The following is a 20,942-nucleotide window of genomic DNA, read 5'->3' as shown; positions in this document are numbered from 1 at the left end:
CCAATCACAGCTACTAATACATTTGTAGGCATGGCTGGGATGGCTTAATGCACACCAGTTAAACGCTTGTTGATTGGCTGTTGAAAGCCCGCCATGAAAAGCGCGCCAATGCATGCAAAACCCGGAAATAAAACGACCGAACACGGATTTTTACCCGAACATACAGTAAAGTTTTCGGGTCCGTGTTCGGGTAACAAAAAACCAATTATTCGGTACGAACACGAATAATACAGTCCGTGTTCGCTCAACCCTAGCTGCAACCTATTTATTTATATTACGTTGGTGTTTGTATATTCACACTGTTTGCATGCTGCTGTCAATTTTGATAATTAAGGCGCTGACATATTATTGTTTTTTTATTGGGACTTTATGTATGGAAATAATTATTGTGGTGTTTAAGGATAAGAACTGATATTATCGCAACTGTATGTACATAATGATTTTTTGGTATTTACGTTTATAAATATTTTTTTGCAATATAAAGTTGTGCAGCACTTTTTCATGTTATATTAGGAATAATGAGAAACTCTTACCCAAGATGTACTGTGATCAGTAAACCATTTAATAACTTTGTATAATTTTAACTACTTCCTGACCACCCCGCCGCCTATTTACTGCGGCAGGGTGGCTCTCCTGCACAAACCGACGTAGACCTACGTCGGTCACGCGCATGCAGCTAGGGGGCGAGCACACGCCGGCGACGGCGTGCTCCCGCCCCCACTCGGCAGCGGGGAAGCCGATGCACAGGTCAGGCGGGTCCAATTGCTGCCTGACACCCGTGACCGCTCCCCGCTAAGAGAGAAGAACGGTCAGCTGTTGTAAACACAGCCGACTGTCCTTCTCCCTGAAATGATAACAGAGCTCATGTGATCCTTCTATATAGGATCACAGGTCTCTATGGTCATTTCACAAGCCACGCCCCCCCACAGTTAGAATCACTCCCGTAGGCTCACATTTAACCCATTGATCACCCACTGGGTTAACCCCTTCCCTGCCAATGGCATTATTACAGTAACAGTGCATGTTTTTAGCACTGATTACTGTAGTAATGTCACTGGTCCCCCCAAAGTGTAAAAAATGTCAGTTAGGGGTCCAATCTGTCCACTGCAATGTCACAATCCCACAGAAAATGGTGGCAGATCGCCGCCATTACTAGTAAAAACAATAAAAATGACATAAATCTTTCCCGTAGTTAGTAGACGCGATAACTTTTGCGCAAACCAATCAAAATACGCTTATTGCGATTTTTTATTACCAAAAATATGTAGCAGAAAACAAATTGGCCTAAAATGTTAAAAAAAATAGATTTTTCAATTTTTTTTAAGAATGTCATGTAGCAGTATGTGAAAAATATTGTTTTTTTTTTTTCAAGATTGTGGCTCTTTTTTGTTTATAGCGCAAAAAATAAAAATCACAGAGGTGATCAAATACCACCAAAATAAAGCTCTATTTGTGGGGAAAAAGGGACGTCAGTTTTATTTGGGTACAGCGCCGCGCGACCGCGCACTTGTCTGTTAAAATAACGCAGTGCCAAATTGCAAAATAGGGCCTGGTCATTAAAGCGGAGTTCCGGGCACAAAAAAGATTTTTTTTTTTTGTGCCCCTCCGCTAGGTATGCCGCACCTGAAAAGGAATTGGATAGTTATTTTTTTTTTTTTTTTGTTTACTCACCTTTTTATTGAAGATCGTAAATACTCACCTATGACAGCTTCCTCCTCCAGCGCCGAGGCTCACCCCGTCACTTCCTGCCTCGCGATGATTCCTGGGAGCTAAACGTCATAGCTCCCAGGAATCAATGCGCCGCACCGGCCCCGCTCGTCATTTCCGGGCGACGCCGCATTCCCCTGCTAAACAGCTTCTGGGCATGCCCAGAAGCTGTTTAGGAATGCGGCACCGCACCGGAAGTGACGAGAGGGGCCGGTGCAGTGCATTCTGGGACACGAAGACGCGGAAGAAGACAGAGAAGAGGACCGCGCCGGCTTCAGCTGCCCACAACCGAGATGGAAACGCTGTGGAAGAAAATTTCTAAGTAAGTATTTCTTCTAAAAGGTAAGTGCGAACCGGGACAGATCAGAGGCTAGCCATTGTGGAATGTGCTAGCCCTGACTGTCCCGGGGGGAAGGTTCAGGAAAAAAACGTTTCTCTGCCCGGAACTCCGCTTTAAGGGAGCAAATCTTTGCGGTCTTAAAGTGGTTAATCTTTTTTTTTTTTTGTTACATTTTGTATTTTACTTACAATCTAGTTACAGCGATCCTCAAACTGCGGCCCTCCAGCTGTTGCAGAACTACACATCCCATGAGGCATTGTAAAACTCTGACATTCGCAGACATGACTAGGCATGATGGGAATTGTAGTTCCTGAACAACTGGAGGGCCATAGATTAAAGACCCCTGATCTAGTAGTTGAAATGCCTGCAAAGTCCCAATCCAAATCACTGTTGTGTTGTATATGCCCAACTCCAGCATTACATTTTCTATATACCAAAAAAATGATACATTTGGAAAACAAAAAATATTTATTTTGCAAAATGGCACAAAATGGCATATCAAGGCTATTCATTAGCTTCCATATTGTATTCGGAATGAAAAATGCCCATGAGAAAAGACAATATTGAATTCTTCCCATGTTTGTGATGATCTCACATGTCCTGACCCTCCTCACAGCTGTAGGTCACATTGCGTGTAACCTAGAAACCATGCAAACAAGCTGTACCCCGGTGAGGTGTAACAGCTGTGAAATATTTGTATTTATTAGAAACAAAAATTCTGTACTTGATTTTTCTTCTTTTTAAAAATGAACTGAAAACTCTCTCTTCATTAAGAATTATGAATTCAATACACTCTTTTCATATACTGGTAAAATAATGTTAATTTTCTTGTTCGATAAAACAATTACATGACTGGCTAGGCCAATGCGTTCCATCAATAATTCTGTTTACTAAACTGTTATTGACCTGTATCTTAGGATGCATGCAGCTTTGTGATATTAATATCCTTGTCTGCACCATACAAGAATGATGAGTTCAGTCCTTCCCTATTCTCAAATCAATATAGTTGTAATAATGGTAACAATACACTTGATGTATCAGAAGCAAAATACATCTTAGGGCCAGTTCACACTACATGCAGTCCAAAGCATTTTTTTTTTTCTGCATCAAAAACACATGGATAGTTGGTTATATGGTTTTTAATGGCATGGTTCAGTGTTTCTCAACCTTTTTCAGTCAAGGCACCCTTTAACCACTTCTGGACCGGATGGATTTGCCCCCTTAATGACCAGGCCATTTTTTTGCGATTCGGCACTGCGTTACTTTAACCACTTTAGCCCCGGAGGATTTGGCTGCTCAATGACCAGGCCCTATTTTGCGATTCAGCACTGCTTGAATTTAAGGAACAATTGCGTGGTCGTGCGACGCTGTACGCAAATAAAATTGATTACCTTTTTTCCCCACAAACAGAGCTTTCTTTTGTTGGTTTTTGATCACCTCGATTTTTATTTTTTGCGCTATAAATAGTGTTGAGCGAACACGGACTGTATTATTCGTGTTCGTACCGAATAATTGGATTTTTTTTACCCGAACACGGACACGGACACTTTACTGTATGTTCGGGTAAAAATCCGTGTTCGGTCGTTTTATTTCCGGGTTTTGCATGCTTTGGCGCTCTTTTCATGGCGGGCTTTCAACAGCCAATCAACAATCGTTTAACTGGTGTGCCTTAAGCCATCCCAGCCATGCCTGCAAATGTCTTAGTAGCTGTGATTGGCCGTCTGAAGCATGTGACCAAGTCTTTATAAGTTCGAGGCAGCCGCCGCAGCAGCGTCATTCTGCTGCTTAGCTAAGGGACAGAGCACACATCAATGTGCTGGCTGCTGATTAGGGAAAGATAGGCAGGAAAAAACCATTTGTGTCCGGATAGAATTGAGGGACAGGTCGGAGTGTTTAGGCAGGGCGAGTTGTAGGCATTTTAGGGATAGAGTCTGCTGAATTATAGGGTCAGTGTCTTCTACAAACTACAATCGATATTGCTGTGTGGGGGGTGGGGTGAATCTGCACTCAATCCTGATCTACGATCTCTTCTCAATCCTGTTAGGGACAGAGTCTGCTGAATTTTAGGGAAACTGTGTTCTACAAACTACAATCGATATTGCTGTGTGGTGTGGGATTGGAGATAGGCAGGTGTCAGTGATCCACATCCATTTTTCTGTGTGTGAGCTGCAGTGAACACAATCTTTTTGGGCTGCAGTGAACACAATCTTTTTGGGCTGCAGTGAACACAATCTTTTTGGGCTGCAGTGAACACAATCTTTTTGGGGTGCAGTGAACAAAATCTTTTTGGGGTGCAGTGAACACAATCCTTTTTGGTGTGCAGTGAACACAATCTTTGTGGGGTGCAGTGAACAAAATCCTTTGTGGGGTGCAGTGAACACAATCTTTTTGGGGTGCAGTGAACAAAATCCTTTTTGGGGTGCAGTGAACAACATCCTTTTTGGGGTGCAGTGAACACAATCTTTTTGGGGTGCAGTGAACAAAATCCTTTGTGGGGTGCAGTGAACACAATCTTTTTGGGGTGCAGTGAACACAATCTTTTTGGGGTGGAGTGAACAACATCCTTTTTGGGGTGCAGTGAACAAAATCATTTTTGGGGTGCAGTGAACACAATCTTTTTGGGGTGCAGTGAACACAATCTTTGTGGGGTGCAGTGAACACAATCTTTTTGGGGTGGAGTGAACAACATCCTTTTTGGGGTGCAGTGAACAACATCCTTTTTGGGGTGCAGTGAACACAATCTTTTTGGGGTGCAGTGAACACAATCTTTGTGGGGTACAGTGAACAGAATCTTTGTGGGGTGCAGTGAACACAATCTTTGGGGGGTACAGTGAACACAATCTTTTTGGGGTGCAGTGAACACAATCTTTGTGGGGTGCAGTGAACACAATCTTTTTGGGGTGGAGTGAACAAAATCATTTTTGGGGTGCAGTGAACAACATCCTTTTTGGGGTGCAGTGATCAAAATCCTTTTTGGGGTGCAGTGAACACAATCTTTTTGGGGTGCAGTGAACAAAATCCTTTGTGGGGTGCAGTGAACAGAATCTTTGTGGGGTGCAGTGAACACAATCTTTGGGGGGGTACAGTGAACACAATCTTTTTGGGGTGCAGTGAACACAATCTTTGTGGGGTACAGTGAACAGAATCTTTGTGGGGTGCAGTGAACACAATCTTTGGGGGGTACAATGAACACAATCTTTTTGGGGTGCAGTGAACACAATCTTTGGGGGGTACAGTGAACACAATCTTTTTGGGGTGCAGTGAACACCATCTTTGTGGGGTGCAGTGAACACAATCTTTGGGGGGGTACAGTGAACACAATCTTTTTGGGGTGCAGTGAACAACATCCTTTTAGGGTGCAGTGAACACAATCTTTGTGGGGTGCAGTGAACAACATCCTTTTAGGGTGCAGTGAACACAATCTTTGTGGGGTACAGTGAACAGAATCTTTGTGGGGTGCAGTGAACACAATCTTTGGGGGGTACAGTGAACACAATCTTTGTGAGGTGCAGTGAACACAATCTTTGTGGGGTGCAGTGAACACAATCATTGTGGGGTGCAGTGAACTCAATCTTTGTGGGGTACAGTGAACACAATCTCATACTTCTGAAGATTTGAGGGTGCTGCCTGTTCCATACTCCCCCTACTCCTCATCTAGCCTTTTAGGGGTACAAACAATAGTAATTGGGGCCTAGTGTGGTTGTGTACGTGTGATATACATACACTTTTTTTGGATCATATTTTCTATTCCGCTATTTAATCAAAAACCTTTGGGGATCAGTTAAATTGGGGGATAGTCTGTGTTGGTACGTGTGAGAGAGATCCACCTTTCCAAGTTGTTGGGGTTCATCTCATACTTCTGAAGGTTTGAGGGTGCTGCCTGTTCCATACTCCCCCTACTCCTAGCCTTTTAGGGGTACAAACAATAGTAATTGGGGCCTAGTGTGGTTGTGTACGTGTGATATACATACACTTTTTTTGGATCATATTTTCTATTCCGCTATTTAATCAAAAACCTTTGGGGATCAGTTAAATTGGGGGATAGTCTGTGTTGGTACGTGTGAGAGAGATCCACCTTTCCAAGTTGTTGGGGTTCATCTCATACTTCTGAAGGTTTGAGGGTGCTGCCTGTTCCATACCCCCCCTACTCCTCATCTAGCCTTTTAGGGGTACAAACAATAGTAATTGGGGCCTAGTGTGGTTGTGTACGTGTGATATACATACACTTTTTTTGGATCATATTTTCTATTCCGCTATTTAATCAAAAACCTTTGGGGATCAGTTAAATTGGGGGATAGTCTGTGTTGGTACGTGTGAGAGAGATCCACCTTTCCAAGTTTTTGGGGTTCATCTCATACTTCTGAAGATTTGAGGGTGCTGCCTGTTCCATACCCCCCCTACTCCTCATCTAGCCTTTTAGGGGTACAAACAATAGTAATTGGGGCCTAGTGTGGTTGTGTACGTGTGATATACATACACTTTTTTTGGATCATATTTTCTATTCCGCTATTTAATCTAAAACCTTTGGGGATCAGTTAAATTGGGGGATAGTCTGTGTTGGTACGTGTGAGAGAGATCCACCTTTCCAAGTTGTTGGGGTTCATCTCATACTTCTGAAGGTTTGAGGGTGCTGCCTGTTCCATACCCCCCCTACTCCTCCTCTAGCCTTTTAGGGGTACAAACAATAGTAATTGGGGCCTAGTGTGGTTGTGTACGTGTGATATACATACACTTTTTTTGGATCATATTTTCTATTCCGCTATTTAATCAAAAACCTTTGGGGATCAGTTAAATTGGGGGATAGTCTGTGTTGGTACGTGTGAGAGAGATCCACCTTTCCAAGTTGTTGGGGTTCATCTCATACTTCTGAAGGTTTGAGGGTGCTGCCTGTTCCATACTCCCCCTACTCCTCATCTAGCCTTTTAGGGGTACAAACAATAGTAATTGGGGCCTAGTGTGGTTGTGTACGTGTGATATACATACACTTTTTTTGGATCATATTTTCTATTCCGCTATTTAATCAAAAACCTTTGGGGATCAGTTAAATTGGGGGATAGTCTGTGTTGGTACGTGTGAGAGAGATCCACCTTTCCAAGTTGTTGGGGTTCATCTCATACTTCTGAAGGTTTGAGGGTGCTGCCTGTTCCATACTCCCCCTACTCCTAGCCTTTTAGGGGTACAAACAATAGTAATTGGGGCCTAGTGTGGTTGTGTACGTGTGATATACATACACTTTTTTTGGATCATATTTTCTATTCCGCTATTTAATCAAAAACCTTTGGGGATCAGTTAAATTGGGGGATAGTCTGTGTTGGTACGTGTGAGAGAGATCCACCTTTCCAAGTTGTTGGGGTTCATCTCATACTTCTGAAGGTTTGAGGGTGCTGCCTGTTCCATACCCCCCCTACTCCTCATCTAGCCTTTTAGGGGTACAAACAATAGTAATTGGGGCCTAGTGTGGTTGTGTACGTGTGATATACATACACTTTTTTTGGATCATATTTTCTATTCCGCTATTTAATCAAAAACCTTTGGGGATCAGTTAAATTGGGGGATAGTCTGTGTTGGTACGTGTGAGAGAGATCCACCTTTCCAAGTTGTTGGGGTTCATCTCATACTTCTGAAGGTTTGAGGGTGCTGCCTGTTCCATACCCCCCCTACTCCTCATCTAGCCTTTTAGGGGTACAAACAATAGTAATTGGGGCCTAGTGTGGTTGTGTACGTGTGATATACATACACTTTTTTTGGATCATATTTTCTATTCCGCTATTTAATCAAAAACCTTTGGGGATCAGTTAAATTGGGGGATAGTCTGTGTTGGTACGTGTGAGAGAGATCCACCTTTCCAAGTTGTTGGGGTTCATCTCATACTTCTGAAGGTTTGAGGGTGCTGCCTGTTCCATACCCCCCCTACTCCTCATCTAGCCTTTTAGGGGTACAAACAATAGTAATTGGGGCCTAGTGTGGTTGTGTACGTGTGATATACATACACTTTTTTTGGATCATATTTTCTATTCCGCTATTTAATCAAAAACCTTTGGGGATCAGTTAAATTGGGGGATAGTCTGTGTTGGTACGTGTGAGAGAGATCCACCTTTCCAAGTTGTTGGGGTTCATCTCATACTTCTGAAGGTTTGAGGGTGCTGCCTGTTCCATACTCCCCCTACTCCTAGCCTTTTAGGGGTACAAACAATAGTAATTGGGGCCTAGTGTGGTTGTGTACGTGTGATATACATACACTTTTTTTGGATCATATTTTCTATTCCGCTATTTAATCAAAAACCTTTGGGGATCAGTTAAATTGGGGGATAGTCTGTGTTGGTACGTGTGAGAGAGATCCACCTTTCCAAGTTGTTGGGGTTCATCTCATACTTCTGAAGGTTTGAGGGTGCTGCCTGTTCCATACCCCCCCTACTCCTCATCTAGCCTTTTAGGGGTACAAACAATAGTAATTGGGGCCTAGTGTGGTTGTGTACGTGTGATATACATACACTTTTTTTGGATCATATTTTCTATTCCGCTATTTAATCAAAAACCTTTGGGGATCAGTTAAATTGGGGGATAGTCTGTGTTGGTACGTGTGAGAGAGATCCACCTTTCCAAGTTGTTGGGGTTCATCTCATACTTCTGAAGGTTTGAGGGTGCTGCCTGTTCCATACCCCCCCTACTCCTCATCTAGCCTTTTAGGGGTACAAACAATAGTAATTGGGGCCTAGTGTGGTTGTGTACGTGTGATATACATACACTTTTTTTGGATCATATTTTCTATTCCGCTATTTAATCAAAAACCTTTGGGGATCAGTTAAATTGGGGGATAGTCTGTGTTGGTACGTGTGAGAGAGATCCACCTTTCCAAGTTGTTGGGGTTCATCTCATACTTCTGAAGGTTTGAGGGTGCTGCCTGTTCCATACTCCCCCTACTCCTAGCCTTTTAGGGGTACAAACAATAGTAATTGGGGCCTAGTGTGGTTGTGTACGTGTGATATACATACACTTTTTTTGGATCATATTTTCTATTCCGCTATTTAATCAAAAACCTTTGGGGATCAGTTAAATTGGGGGATAGTCTGTGTTGGTACGTGTGAGAGAGATCCACCTTTCCAAGTTGTTGGGGTTCATCTCATACTTCTGAAGGTTTGAGGGTGCTGCCTGTTCCATACCCCCCCTACTCCTCATCTAGCCTTTTAGGGGTACAAACAATAGTAATTGGGGCCTAGTGTGGTTGTGTACGTGTGATATACATACACTTTTTTTGGATCATATTTTCTATTCCGCTATTTAATCAAAAACCTTTGGGGATCAGTTAAATTGGGGGATAGTCTGTGTTGTTACGTGTGAGAGAGATCCACCTTTCCAAGTTGTTGGGGTTCATCTCATACTTCTGAAGGTTTGAGGGTGCTGCCTGTTCCATACTCCCCCTAATCCTAGCCTTTTAGGGGTACAAACAATAGTAATTGGGGCCTAGTGTGGTTGTGTACGTGTGATATACATACACTTTTTTTGGATCATATTTTCTATTCCGCTATTTAATCAAAAACCTTTGGGGATCAGTTAAATTGGGGGATAGTCTGTGTTGGTACGTGTGAGAGAGATCCACCTTTCCAAGTTGTTGGGGTTCATCTCATACTTCTGAAGGTTTGAGGGTGCTGCCTGTTCCATACCCCCCCTACTCCTCATCTAGCCTTTTAGGGGTACAAACAATAGTAATTGGGGCCTAGTGTGGTTGTGTACGTGTGATATACATACACTTTTTTTGGATCATATTTTCTATTCCGCTATTTAATCAAAAACCTTTGGGGATCAGTTAAATTGGGGGATAGTCTGTGTTGGTACGTGTGAGAGAGATCCACCTTTCCAAGTTGTTGGGGTTCATCTCATACTTCTGAAGGTTTGAGGGTGCTGCCTGTTCCATACTCCCCCTACTCCTCATCTAGCCTTTTAGGGGTACAAACAATAGTAATTGGGGCCCAGTGTGGTTGTGTACGTGTGATATACATACACTTTTTTTGGATCATATTTTCTATTCCGCTATTTAATCAAAAACCTTTGGGGATCAGTTAAATTGGGGGATAGTCTGTGTTGGTACGTGTGAGAGAGATCCACCTTTCCAAGTTGTTGGGGTTCATCTCATACTTCTGAAGGTTTGAGGGTGCTGCCTGTTCCATACCCCCCCTACTCCTCATCTAGCCTTTTAGGGGTACAAACAATAGTAATTGGGGCCTAGTGTGGTTGTGTACGTGTGATATACATACACTTTTTTTGGATCATATTTTCTATTCCGCTATTTAATCAAAAACCTTTGGGGATCAGTTAAATTGGGGGATAGTCTGTGTTGGTACGTGTGAGAGAGATCCACCTTTCCAAGTTGTTGGGGTTCATCTCATACTTCTGAAGGTTTGAGGGTGCTGCCTGTTCCATACCCCCCCTACTCCTCATCTAGCCTTTTAGGGGTACAAACAATAGTAATTGGGGCCTAGTGTGGTTGTGTACGTGTGATATACATACACTTTTTTTGGATCATATTTTCTATTCCGCTATTTAATCAAAAACCTTTGGGGATCAGTTAAATTGGGGGATAGTCTGTGTTGGTACGTGTGAGAGAGATCCACCTTTCCAAGTTTTTGGGGTTCATCTCATACTTCTGAAGATTTGAGGGTGCTGCATGTTCCATACTCCTCTTCCTCATCCTCCCTTTAGGGTAGGAAAAAATTTAATCGGGCCTAGTCTGTGTTTGTACGTGTGAGATACACAGTTTTTTATCCTATTCCGCTATTCAATACACACCCTTTTGGTGTAAAAAACATTAAATTGCGGCATAGTTTGCATATTTGACATTTGCATATATTGTGCCTTGTTGCGCTGTTTTGGGTACTCCACCAACATGGCCAGTGGCAATGACGCCATTCTCAGCTTAACTATCCCACTTCTATGCCTCCTTGAAAAAACAATTTGGGCGATGATGGAAGAGGATGTGGCACAGGATGAGGAGGAGGAGGAGGAGGATGAAGAGGTAACATTTCAAAGGCTTTCAGGGCAGTCATTCGCAAGGGGCTCCGAGGGTGGGTTCCTGCACACACAAACGCCAGGGACACAATTGTCCAGCAGGGGCACAGTTCTGGAGGATGAGGAGGATGAGGAGGAGGAGGAGCTGGAGGAGGAGATGGAACCATGTTCACAGCAGGGTGGCACCCAGGCCAGCTCATGGCCATCACTGGTGCGTGGCTGGGGGGATACAGAGGACACGGACGATACACCTCCCACAGAGGACAGCCTTTCGTCGCCTCTGGGCAGCCTGGCACACATGAGCGATTACATGCTGCAGTGTCTCCACAACGACCGCCGAGTTGCCCACATTCTAACTTGTGCTGATTACTGGGTGGCCACGCTGCTGGATCCCCGTTACAAGGACAACGTACCGTCCTTAATTCACTCACTGGAGCGCGATCGCAAGATGCGCGAGTACAAGCGCACGCTGGTAGACGCCATGCTGCTGGCATTCCCATCTGACAGCGGGGCCACAGTGGAAGCACAAGGCAGAGGAGGAGGAGGAGGAGGTCGCCAACGCAACCAGGGCACCGCCAGCACCTCAGAAGGCAGGGTTAGCATGGCCGAAATGTGGAAAAGCTTTGTCAGCACGCCACAACAAACAGCAGCACCAGCAGCTCAGATGGAACGTCTTAGCAGGAGGCAGCATTTTACCAACATGGTGGAGCAGTATGTGTGCACACGCCTACATGTAGTGAATGACGGGTCTGCCCCCTTCAACTTCTGGGTCTCCAAATTGGGCACATGGCCTGAGCTTGCCCTTTACGCCTTGGAGGTGCTGGCGTGCCCTGCAGCCAGTGTATTATCTGAACGGGTATTTAGCATGGCTGGGGGCGTTATAACAGACAAGCGCAGCCGCCTGTCCAGAGACAATGTGGACAAGCTCACGTTCATTAAAATGAACCAGGCATGGATCCCACGGGACTTTTCCGTACCTTATGCAGAATAGCAATGGATACCGACCTTACCCACCCATTGTTCCATTTTTGCTCTTTCTCACTCTTTTGGGGTGTACCCTCATTTAAAATTTTTGAAAAGAAGCAGTGTTGGCTACCTCGTCCTCCTCCTCAGGGCCAGATTAATGTAGGGGCTATTGGAGCTGCAGCTCCAGGCCCCTACCTTTTATATAGGCCCCGGGTTGGCCATATTCACTGTTACCGCTCTTCTGTCACTTGTAAACACAGAAGTCTGGCTTCTATGCTCGCTTCCCCAGGCAGCACCCTCAGAACCTCCCCACACAGCGTGAAGGCCGGACAAGGAGGGACAGTTGGCGATGCATGGATGTGTTTATGGGCTTCAGAGACAGCATCCCATGTTGAATTAGGCATGCATGGCTGCACCCTTCCTCCTCTGGGTGCATGGCAAGGCACGGCCCTTAAGGCCCTTCAAAATCCTCAGCACCAAGCCCATGATGCTGTTAATCCGGCCCTGGTCCTCCTCCACCGCCGCTTCCACCTACACTGCCCATAGGTGTGCGCAGCCTATTGCATTAAGGTGTGCACCCCAAAGTTGAAATACACATGCATGTGTTTGCCAGCAGGGAGAGTAATGTATCGGGGCCATGTACCTGTAGGCAAGGAGAAATAGAGCAGAGCAGGTCCCAGGGAGATCTTTCCCATCTCCTCACTGGCAATGCTATGTGCCCTAGGTGATTAGGGTGTGCCCAGGCACACCCAGCACACCCTGTGCGCACGCCTATGTCACCGCCACATCCACCACCACCTCAACCTCCCTCCTACTCCATATGGTCCTCGTCCTTCAGAGATGAAGAAGAACATTGTTTTATTTTTCTGTTTTTTTTTGTTGTTTTAAGTTATTTCCCTATCCACATTTGTTTGCAGAGCACTTGCCATGCTCTTAATTACGTTTTGCTGCCATTTGCAGCACTCTAGCCCTTTCCTTTGGTGTTTTAGAGCCATTTTAGTGCCTTAAAGTTCGGGTCCCCATTGACTTCAATGGGGTTCGGTGTCCGGGAAAAGTTCGGTAAAAGTCCGGGACACGGACCCGGACTTTTTTTTAAAGTTTGGCCGAACCCGTCGAACACGGACATCTAGGTGTCCGCTCAACCCTAGCTATAAACAAAAATAAAGCGACAATTCTGAAAGAAAAAAAAAAAACAACATTTTTCACATTCTGCTATATAACATTTAAAAAAAAATAAAAAATAAATAAAAAATATTTTTTTTTAACATTTTAGGCCAATTTGTTTTCTGCTACATATTTTCGGTAAAAAAAAATTACAATAAGTGTATTTTCATTGGTTTGCGCAAAAGTTATTGCGTCTACTAACTACGGGAAAGATTTATGTTATTTCTATTGTTTTTTTTTTACTAGTAATGGCGGCGATCTGCGATTTTTAGCAGGACTGCAACATTGCAGCGGACAGATCGGACCCCTAACTGACATTTTTGACTCTTTTAGGAGGACCAGTGACATTACTACAGTAATCAGTGCTAAAAATATGCACTGTTACTGTAATAATGACACTGGCAGGGAAGGGGTTAACAGTATAGGTGATCAAGGGGTTAAATGTGACCCAAGGGGAGTGATTCTAACTGTGGGGGGTGTGGCTTGTGAAATGACCATATAGACATGTGTTCCTATATAGAAGGATCACATGAGCTCTGTGATCATTTCAGGGAGAAGGACGGTCGGCTGTGTTTACAACCGTCCTTCTCTCTCTGCGGGGAGTGATCGCGGGTGTCAGACGGCAATCGTAGCCACCCTGAAACCCGCATCAGATTCCCCGCTGACGATCGGGGGTGGGAGCGTGCCTCCGTCAGTTAGAGGTCCGACTTCATCAGCAGGGGTCGTTTGATCGACGTAACGCGTACGGGGGCGGAGCCTGTTCACACACCCTGCATCGCATCCCTGCCTGTCATGCCGGCACTTGCTCAGTGCCTTGAAATGTGAGTGTTTTCATGTTATTTGTTCTATCCTAATACATTTTCAAATGGAGAGCACTAGGAGCTTATGTCGTGCCTTGAAATGTGAGTGTTTTTATGTTATTTGGTCTATCCTAATACATTTTCAAATGGAGAGCACTAGGAGCTTATGTCGTGCCTTGAAATGTGAGTGTTTTCATGTTATTTAGTCTATCCTAATACATTTTCAAACGGAGAGCACTAGGAGCTTATGTCGTGCCTTGAACTGTGAGTGTTTTCATGTTATTTGGTTTATCCTAATACATTTTCAAACGGAGAGCACTAGGAGCTTATGTCGTGCCTAGAAATGTCAGTGTTTTCATGTTATTTGGTCTATCCTAACACATTTTCAAATGGAGAGCACTAGGAGCTTATGTCGTGCCTTAAAATGTGAGTGTTTTCATGTTATTTGGTCTATCCTAATACATTTTCAAATGGAGAGCACTAGGAGCTTGTGTCGTGCCTTGAAATGTGAGTGCTTTTATGTTATTTGGTCTATCCTAATACATTTTCAAATGGAGAGCACTAGGAGCTTGTGTCGTGCCTTGAAATGTGAGTGTTTTCATGTTATTTGGTCTATCCTAATACATTTTCAAACGGAGAGCACTAGGAGCTTATGTTGTGCCTTGAAATGTGAGTGTTTTCATGTTATTTGGTTTATCCTAATACATTTTCAAACGGAGAGCACTAGGAGCTTATGTCGTGCCATGAAATGTGAGTGTTTTCATGTTATTTGGTCTATCCTAATACATTTTCAAACGGAGAGCACTAGGAGCTTATGTCGTGCCTTGAAATGTGAGTGTTTTTATGTTATTTGGTCTATCCTCTAATACATTTTCAAACAGAGAGCACTAGGAGCTTGTGTCTTACTACATTGTATCCGTGTTGTAACTGTGTTGTGCTCATACAGCTCATTACCACCACCACGAATAAACCACAGTATAACAGACTATTAGTTGCTGGATCCAATATAACATATAAAGTCTCAATAATAAAATTCTATGGACTAAGTTTGGAACCCTTAGATGGATATCACATGGTATGTTTAGCTCAATTTTAGTGCCTCTACTCAGCACACTCATGTTATAGATTTCTAGCCATTAGGCCGCATTCTGTTTGTATCCTTATTTGTAACTGATTCCTACATGCACCACCATGGTGGTCTACCTTATGTTCAATGTATCTTATGCTTTTTATTAATTTTGTTCAATGAAAATCTTTGAACAAGAAAAAAATGGTTTGCCTTTAGTTACACTTTAAAAACCCCATTTGGTATTTTTTTCCCTTCTTTCCAAGAATTGGTCATGGTCTTTACTAAACATTTAAAGAAGTTGGAGTAAAGCTCAGGCTACTTAAATCAATCCAAAGATATTCTCTATTATAAACATACTCTTGTCAATCTATGTAGATTTCTGGCTAACTTTATCCCCCTATTCCGTTGTTCATAAAGTGGTAATGGAACATTTTCCGTAGGCTTGATTGTTGGTGAGTTTCACTGAAAGGCTTTATTAAAGAAAACATGAGCACTATTACATTTAGCTTTTCTTCCACCTTTCGTCCATCTCTCTTCACCATTATTTCTTAAGCACGTTGAACATGAACTAAGCAGGATTAATAATGTATGTGTCCTTTTAAATGTGTTTAAAACGATCCACTTAGCTTTTCTGGTCATTGGCTTGGCGCAGCTGTCATTTTCTCTCTGCTTCAATTTCACCCCTGTGGATGAGCACTTTAAAATATACATTTCACACCTCTTTATATGACCGAAAAGAGGAGCCGAACATTTTAGCTCTGCCCTTCTGTTTGCAGAGGATAGTTTTCGCTACAAACACTTGGCCTGATGTCGACTGAACATTACTTATGTCACACTTATTCCATCTTAAGTCTTTAATTAATATTCATACCGTGTAACTTACATTTTCTATTAAAACACTGGCAAGTAACAGGGAAGCCTTTCATGAGAATGTTTTCATATAATCATGGCGTGGAAGGAAATCTTTTGCTGAATAACACATGTACACCAAGCGTTATGAAAATCTGCAGTCCTGGTTTATTTCAGTTTGAAAAACACGTTCGGCAATAACAGACCCGGAGCCATCTCTACGCATTTTATGGGTTCAATGTTTTACTAAATGATATGATTTTATTCTGTTTCTAAATAAATACCATGGGTATTATAGGAGGCAAACTACTTAGTTAACCACTTTAAGACCGGAAGGATTTTCCCCCTTTCACACGAGCGATCTGATCAGATCCACCTGTCAGTTTTGTAGGCGGATCTGATCGGATCCCCCATGCATCCCTATGGGGCAGCGGATGTCAACGGAGACATGTCCGCTGACACTCGCTGCCATCCACATCCGATCCTGTCCGTGAAATCCGGATGGATGGAAACCCTATTTTACATCTGTCCAGGGGATCGGATGGGATCGGATGAGAGCGGACAGGCGGTCCGCTCTAATCCGATTCCCCCATAGAGATACATGGGGCCCTGACACCTCCTTCTCCGCACACAGAGCGGAGAGGGAGCTGTCACCTTCCTGCTCAGCGGGGGATCTGTGTTTACGATCCCCTGCTGAGCAGCACGGATCCACCTACGGAGGCGGACCGTGTGAAAGAGCCCTTAATGACCAGGCCCTATTTTGCAATTCGGCACTGCGTTATTTTAATGGACAATTGCGCGGTCGTATGACACTGTACCCAAATAAAGTTGACGTCCTTTTTTTTCCACAAATAGAGATTGTCGAGAATGTGTGATTTTTTTTTTTTTGTGCTATAAACAAAAAAAGAGCAACAATTTTGAAAAAAAAAATAATAATATTTTTCACTTTCTGCTATATAACATTTCCAAAAAAAAAAAATTAAAAATCTAATTTTTTTTAACATTTTAGGCCAATTTGTTTTCTGCTACCTATTGTTCACATTCTGCTATAATAACATTCTCAAAAAAAAAAAAAGTAAAAATCAATTTTTTTTTAACATTTTAGGCCAATTTGTTTTCTGCTACATATTTTTGGTAATGAAAAAAATCGCAATAAGCGTATTTTGATTGGTTTGCGCAAAAGTTATCGCATCTACTAACTATGGGAAAGATTTATGTCATTTTTATTGTTTTTTTTTTTTTTACTAGTAATGGCGGCAATCTGCGTTTTTTAGCGGGACTGCGACATTGCGGCGGACATATCGGACCCCTGACTGACATTTTGACACTTTTGGGGGATACCAGTGACATTACTGCAGTAATCAGTGCAGTAATAATAACACTGGCAGGAAAGGGGTTAACACTGTGGGTGATCAAGGGGTTCAATGTGAGCCTAGGGGAGTGATTCTAACTGTGTGTGGGGGGGTCGTGGCTTCTGAAATAACCATAGAGACATGTGATCCTATATAGAAGGATCACGTGATCTCTATGATCATTTCAGGGAGAAGGACGGTCAGCTGTGTTTATAACAGCCGACCGTTCTTCTCTCTCAGCAAGGAGAGATCCCGGGTGTCAGCTACTTCGCTGTGCCCAGGAACGGCTGCCTGCCGCAGTAAATCTGTGGTAGGCGGTCGTTAAGTGGTTAATAAATAAACCAAACTTCCACTTATTTGGATAAATCATGGCCGCAGCTTTATTATTGGTTTTAACCAAAATTACAATGAAACCATTTAAACATACTACTGAATACTTTATTAATTTCACATCAAAATACCGAATACTTCAAGCACGGCCCAGCCACTACGACTCAAGCCTAAAATCCTTTACTTTAAACAAAAGGTTATCAATTATCCCCCCTGTCCTTTATTCTCATGGAAAGGGGGTCCCACCACATAACAAGCCACAGCGAGGGATGGGGGGGGGAGCTGACCTGGTTAAATCCTTCTTTTGACTGACAATCACCTGAGCCCAGAACCCCTTTTTAAAAGGAATCCCAGGAATTCCAGAATCCTCTAAGGGTCAGGTGACCCAGCAGACCAATCCTGGATCACCTTTCCCAGACTCTGAAATATTCCCAGAGTCACCTGACTCCGCTGCCCTATCAGGAACCTTCTACCTCACATAACCTTTGGGGAACTGTGTAAATTAACTGGAAGTTGCGCGGTCATGCAACACTGTACCCAAATAGGATTTATATCATTTTTTTCACACAAATAGAGTTTTCTTTTGGTGGTATTTGATCCACGCTGAGTTTTTTTAATTTTTGCTATATAAAGAAAAAAAAAGCCCAACATTTTGAAAAAATATAAAATAAAATCAAATTTCTTTATATACTTAGGCCAAAATGTATTTTGCTTTATGTCTTTAGTAAAAAAAATAAAAAAAGTCAATAATCCAAATAAGTATATATTAATAGGTTTGTGTGAAAGTTATAGTGTCTACAAACTATGGTATATATATTTGCAAATTGAGCAATCCCAATGTATTGTCTATCTCAATTATTGAGGTCCTTAAAGCAGAACTATGGGAAAAACTTGTATAACCCCTGTCAGATTTTATATTTTTTTACATCTGTGTCCCATTGCGAAAATTTCCCTTCACTTCCTGTCCCATAGCAAAACAGGAAGTGAGAGGAAATCCCTGCTGATTAGGGGAATTCTTTGGGGAACCCCCAGGTCACCAGAACTAGTGTCCCTATTGGAAGATTTCCCCTCTATTACTTTTCTGGGGACAACCCAAAATGTGGGATTTTCTTTTACTTTGAATGATAATGGTAAACAGGACAAATAGAGAGTGTGGATCTCCCAAATGGGAGCACAGACAGCAATAAAAACTGACAAGATTTCTAATATCTCTACACTCTATGCAAAAAAAAAAAAAAAAGTTTTGCGTTTAATTATACTTTAAAAAAACTTTTTGTCACAATTTATTGGAAAATAAGAAAATTAAATAATATTTGTTTTTTTTACCAAAAATATGTTGCAGAATACATATTGGCCTAAATTGGCAAAAAAATATGATTTTTTAAATTTTTTTTATTGGGTATGAAGGTAAAAATTTTAGGTTTTTTTTCAGAATTGTTCGCTCTTTTTTTGTTTATAGCGCAAAAAATAATGATCGCACAAGTGATCAAATTCATACATATTGACTTAAGCTGATGAAGAAATTAGATTTTTCTTACATTTTTCTATTGGATGTGTTTTATAGCGGAAAGGAAAAAAATATTTTTTTTCTTTTTAAATTGTTGTTTTTTTTTTGTTTGTTTATAGCGCAACAATTAAAAACTGCAGAGGTGATCAAATGCCACCAAAAAAAAAGCTCTATTTGTGGGAAAAAAGGACATCAATTTTATTAGGGTACAGTGTGGCACGACCGCACAATTTTCAGTTAAATTAACGCAGTGCCGCGTCGCAAAAAAAAAAAGTCCTTGTCACTCAAAAGTAGAATTTCCGCTTATCTGTCCCCCCCCCCCCTCCGGTACCCTGTCCCCACCTCCGTTGGACCTCGCCGCGCGAGGTACGTCAGAGGTTCGGCCCCCTACTCCTCCCTCTGCTTCCTGGCCAACTACCAAGTGCAGTGCGCTTTGTGCAGTAGGGACCCGGGCCCTGAAGCTGCAAGGCTTCACGGCCGGGTTCCCTTACCGACAATGGCGGCGGCAGCACCTGACAGCCGATGGAAACATCGGCTGATGTGCCGACATTGCTGGACTCCAGGACAGGTAAGTGTCCTAATATTAAAAGTCAGCAGCTACAGTAAGTGTAGCTACTGACTTTTAATTTTTGAAGGGGGAGGGGGAGGCGTAACTCCGCTTTAAGGGAGGTAAATCTTCCGGGACTGAAGTGAGTAAACAAAAAAAACAAGGCTTTTTATAGTGCTTTAAAGGGTAACGCCACTTTCATGGGGGGAAAAAATAGTAAATAAAGAAAAAAACTATTTAGCATATACAATTGTGACACAAATCATATTGTAATTGAATGTTATTAAAAATTACCTTTCCTTTTCAATCTGTAGCTGTTGTAATTTTCTGTAAAATGCAATGCAATATGGCAGCCTGGAGCTGTTCTGTACACAGCATGTATACTGACCACACCCCCATAAACATCATTTCCTGCTTGTGTGATTGGCTCACCAATTTTCCCAGAAGTCTGCTTAACCACTTCCCAATCGCTAACGTTATATTTACTGTGGCAGGCTGGCTCGTACAGGCAAAACGACGTAGGTCTACGCCGCTCGCCTGGGAGAAGCTAGGGGGCGTCCTGCCCCCCGATCGTCGGCGGGGAAGCCGATGCATGTGTTGGCCGATTACCGTCTGACACCCGCGATCGCTACCTGCTGAGAGAGAAGAACGGTCAGCTTTTGTAAACACAGCTGACCGTTCTTCTCCCTGAAATGATCACAGAGCTCCTGTGATCCTTCTATATAGGATCACATATCTCTGTGGTCATCTCAGAAGCCACACCCCCCCACAGTTAGAATCACTCCCCTAGGGTCACATTTAACCCCTCGATCACCTATACTGTTAACCCCTTCCCTGCCAGTGTCATTATTACAGTAACAATGCATATTTATAGCACTGATTGCTGTAGTAATGTCACTGGTCCCCCCAAAAGTGTCAAAAATGTCAGTCAGGGGTCCGATCTGTCTGCGGCAATGTCGCAGTCCCGCAAAAAATCGCAGATCGCCACCATTACTAGTAAAAAAACAACAATAAAAATTACATAAACCTTTCCCGTAGTTAGTAGACATGATAACTTTTGCGCAAACCAATCAAAATACGCTTATTGCAATTTTTTTTACCAAAAATATGTAACAGAAAACAAATTGGCCTAAAATGTTAAAAAATTTTGATTTTTATTGGGAATGTTATATAGCAGAAAGTGAAAAATATTGTTTTTATTTTTTTCAAAATCGTCGCTCTTTTTTTTTGTTTATAACGTAAAAAATAAAAATTGCACAGGTGATCAAATACCACCAAAAGAAAGCTCTATTTGTGGGAAAAAAAGGA

Source organism: Pelophylax lessonae (assembly GCF_965119305.1).
Source record: "Pelophylax lessonae genome assembly, chromosome: 4".
Taxonomy (NCBI): Eukaryota; Metazoa; Chordata; class Amphibia; order Anura; family Ranidae; genus Pelophylax; species Pelophylax lessonae.
The sequence above is the reverse complement of the archived record's forward strand: the minus strand, read 5'-3'. Positions refer to the sequence as shown.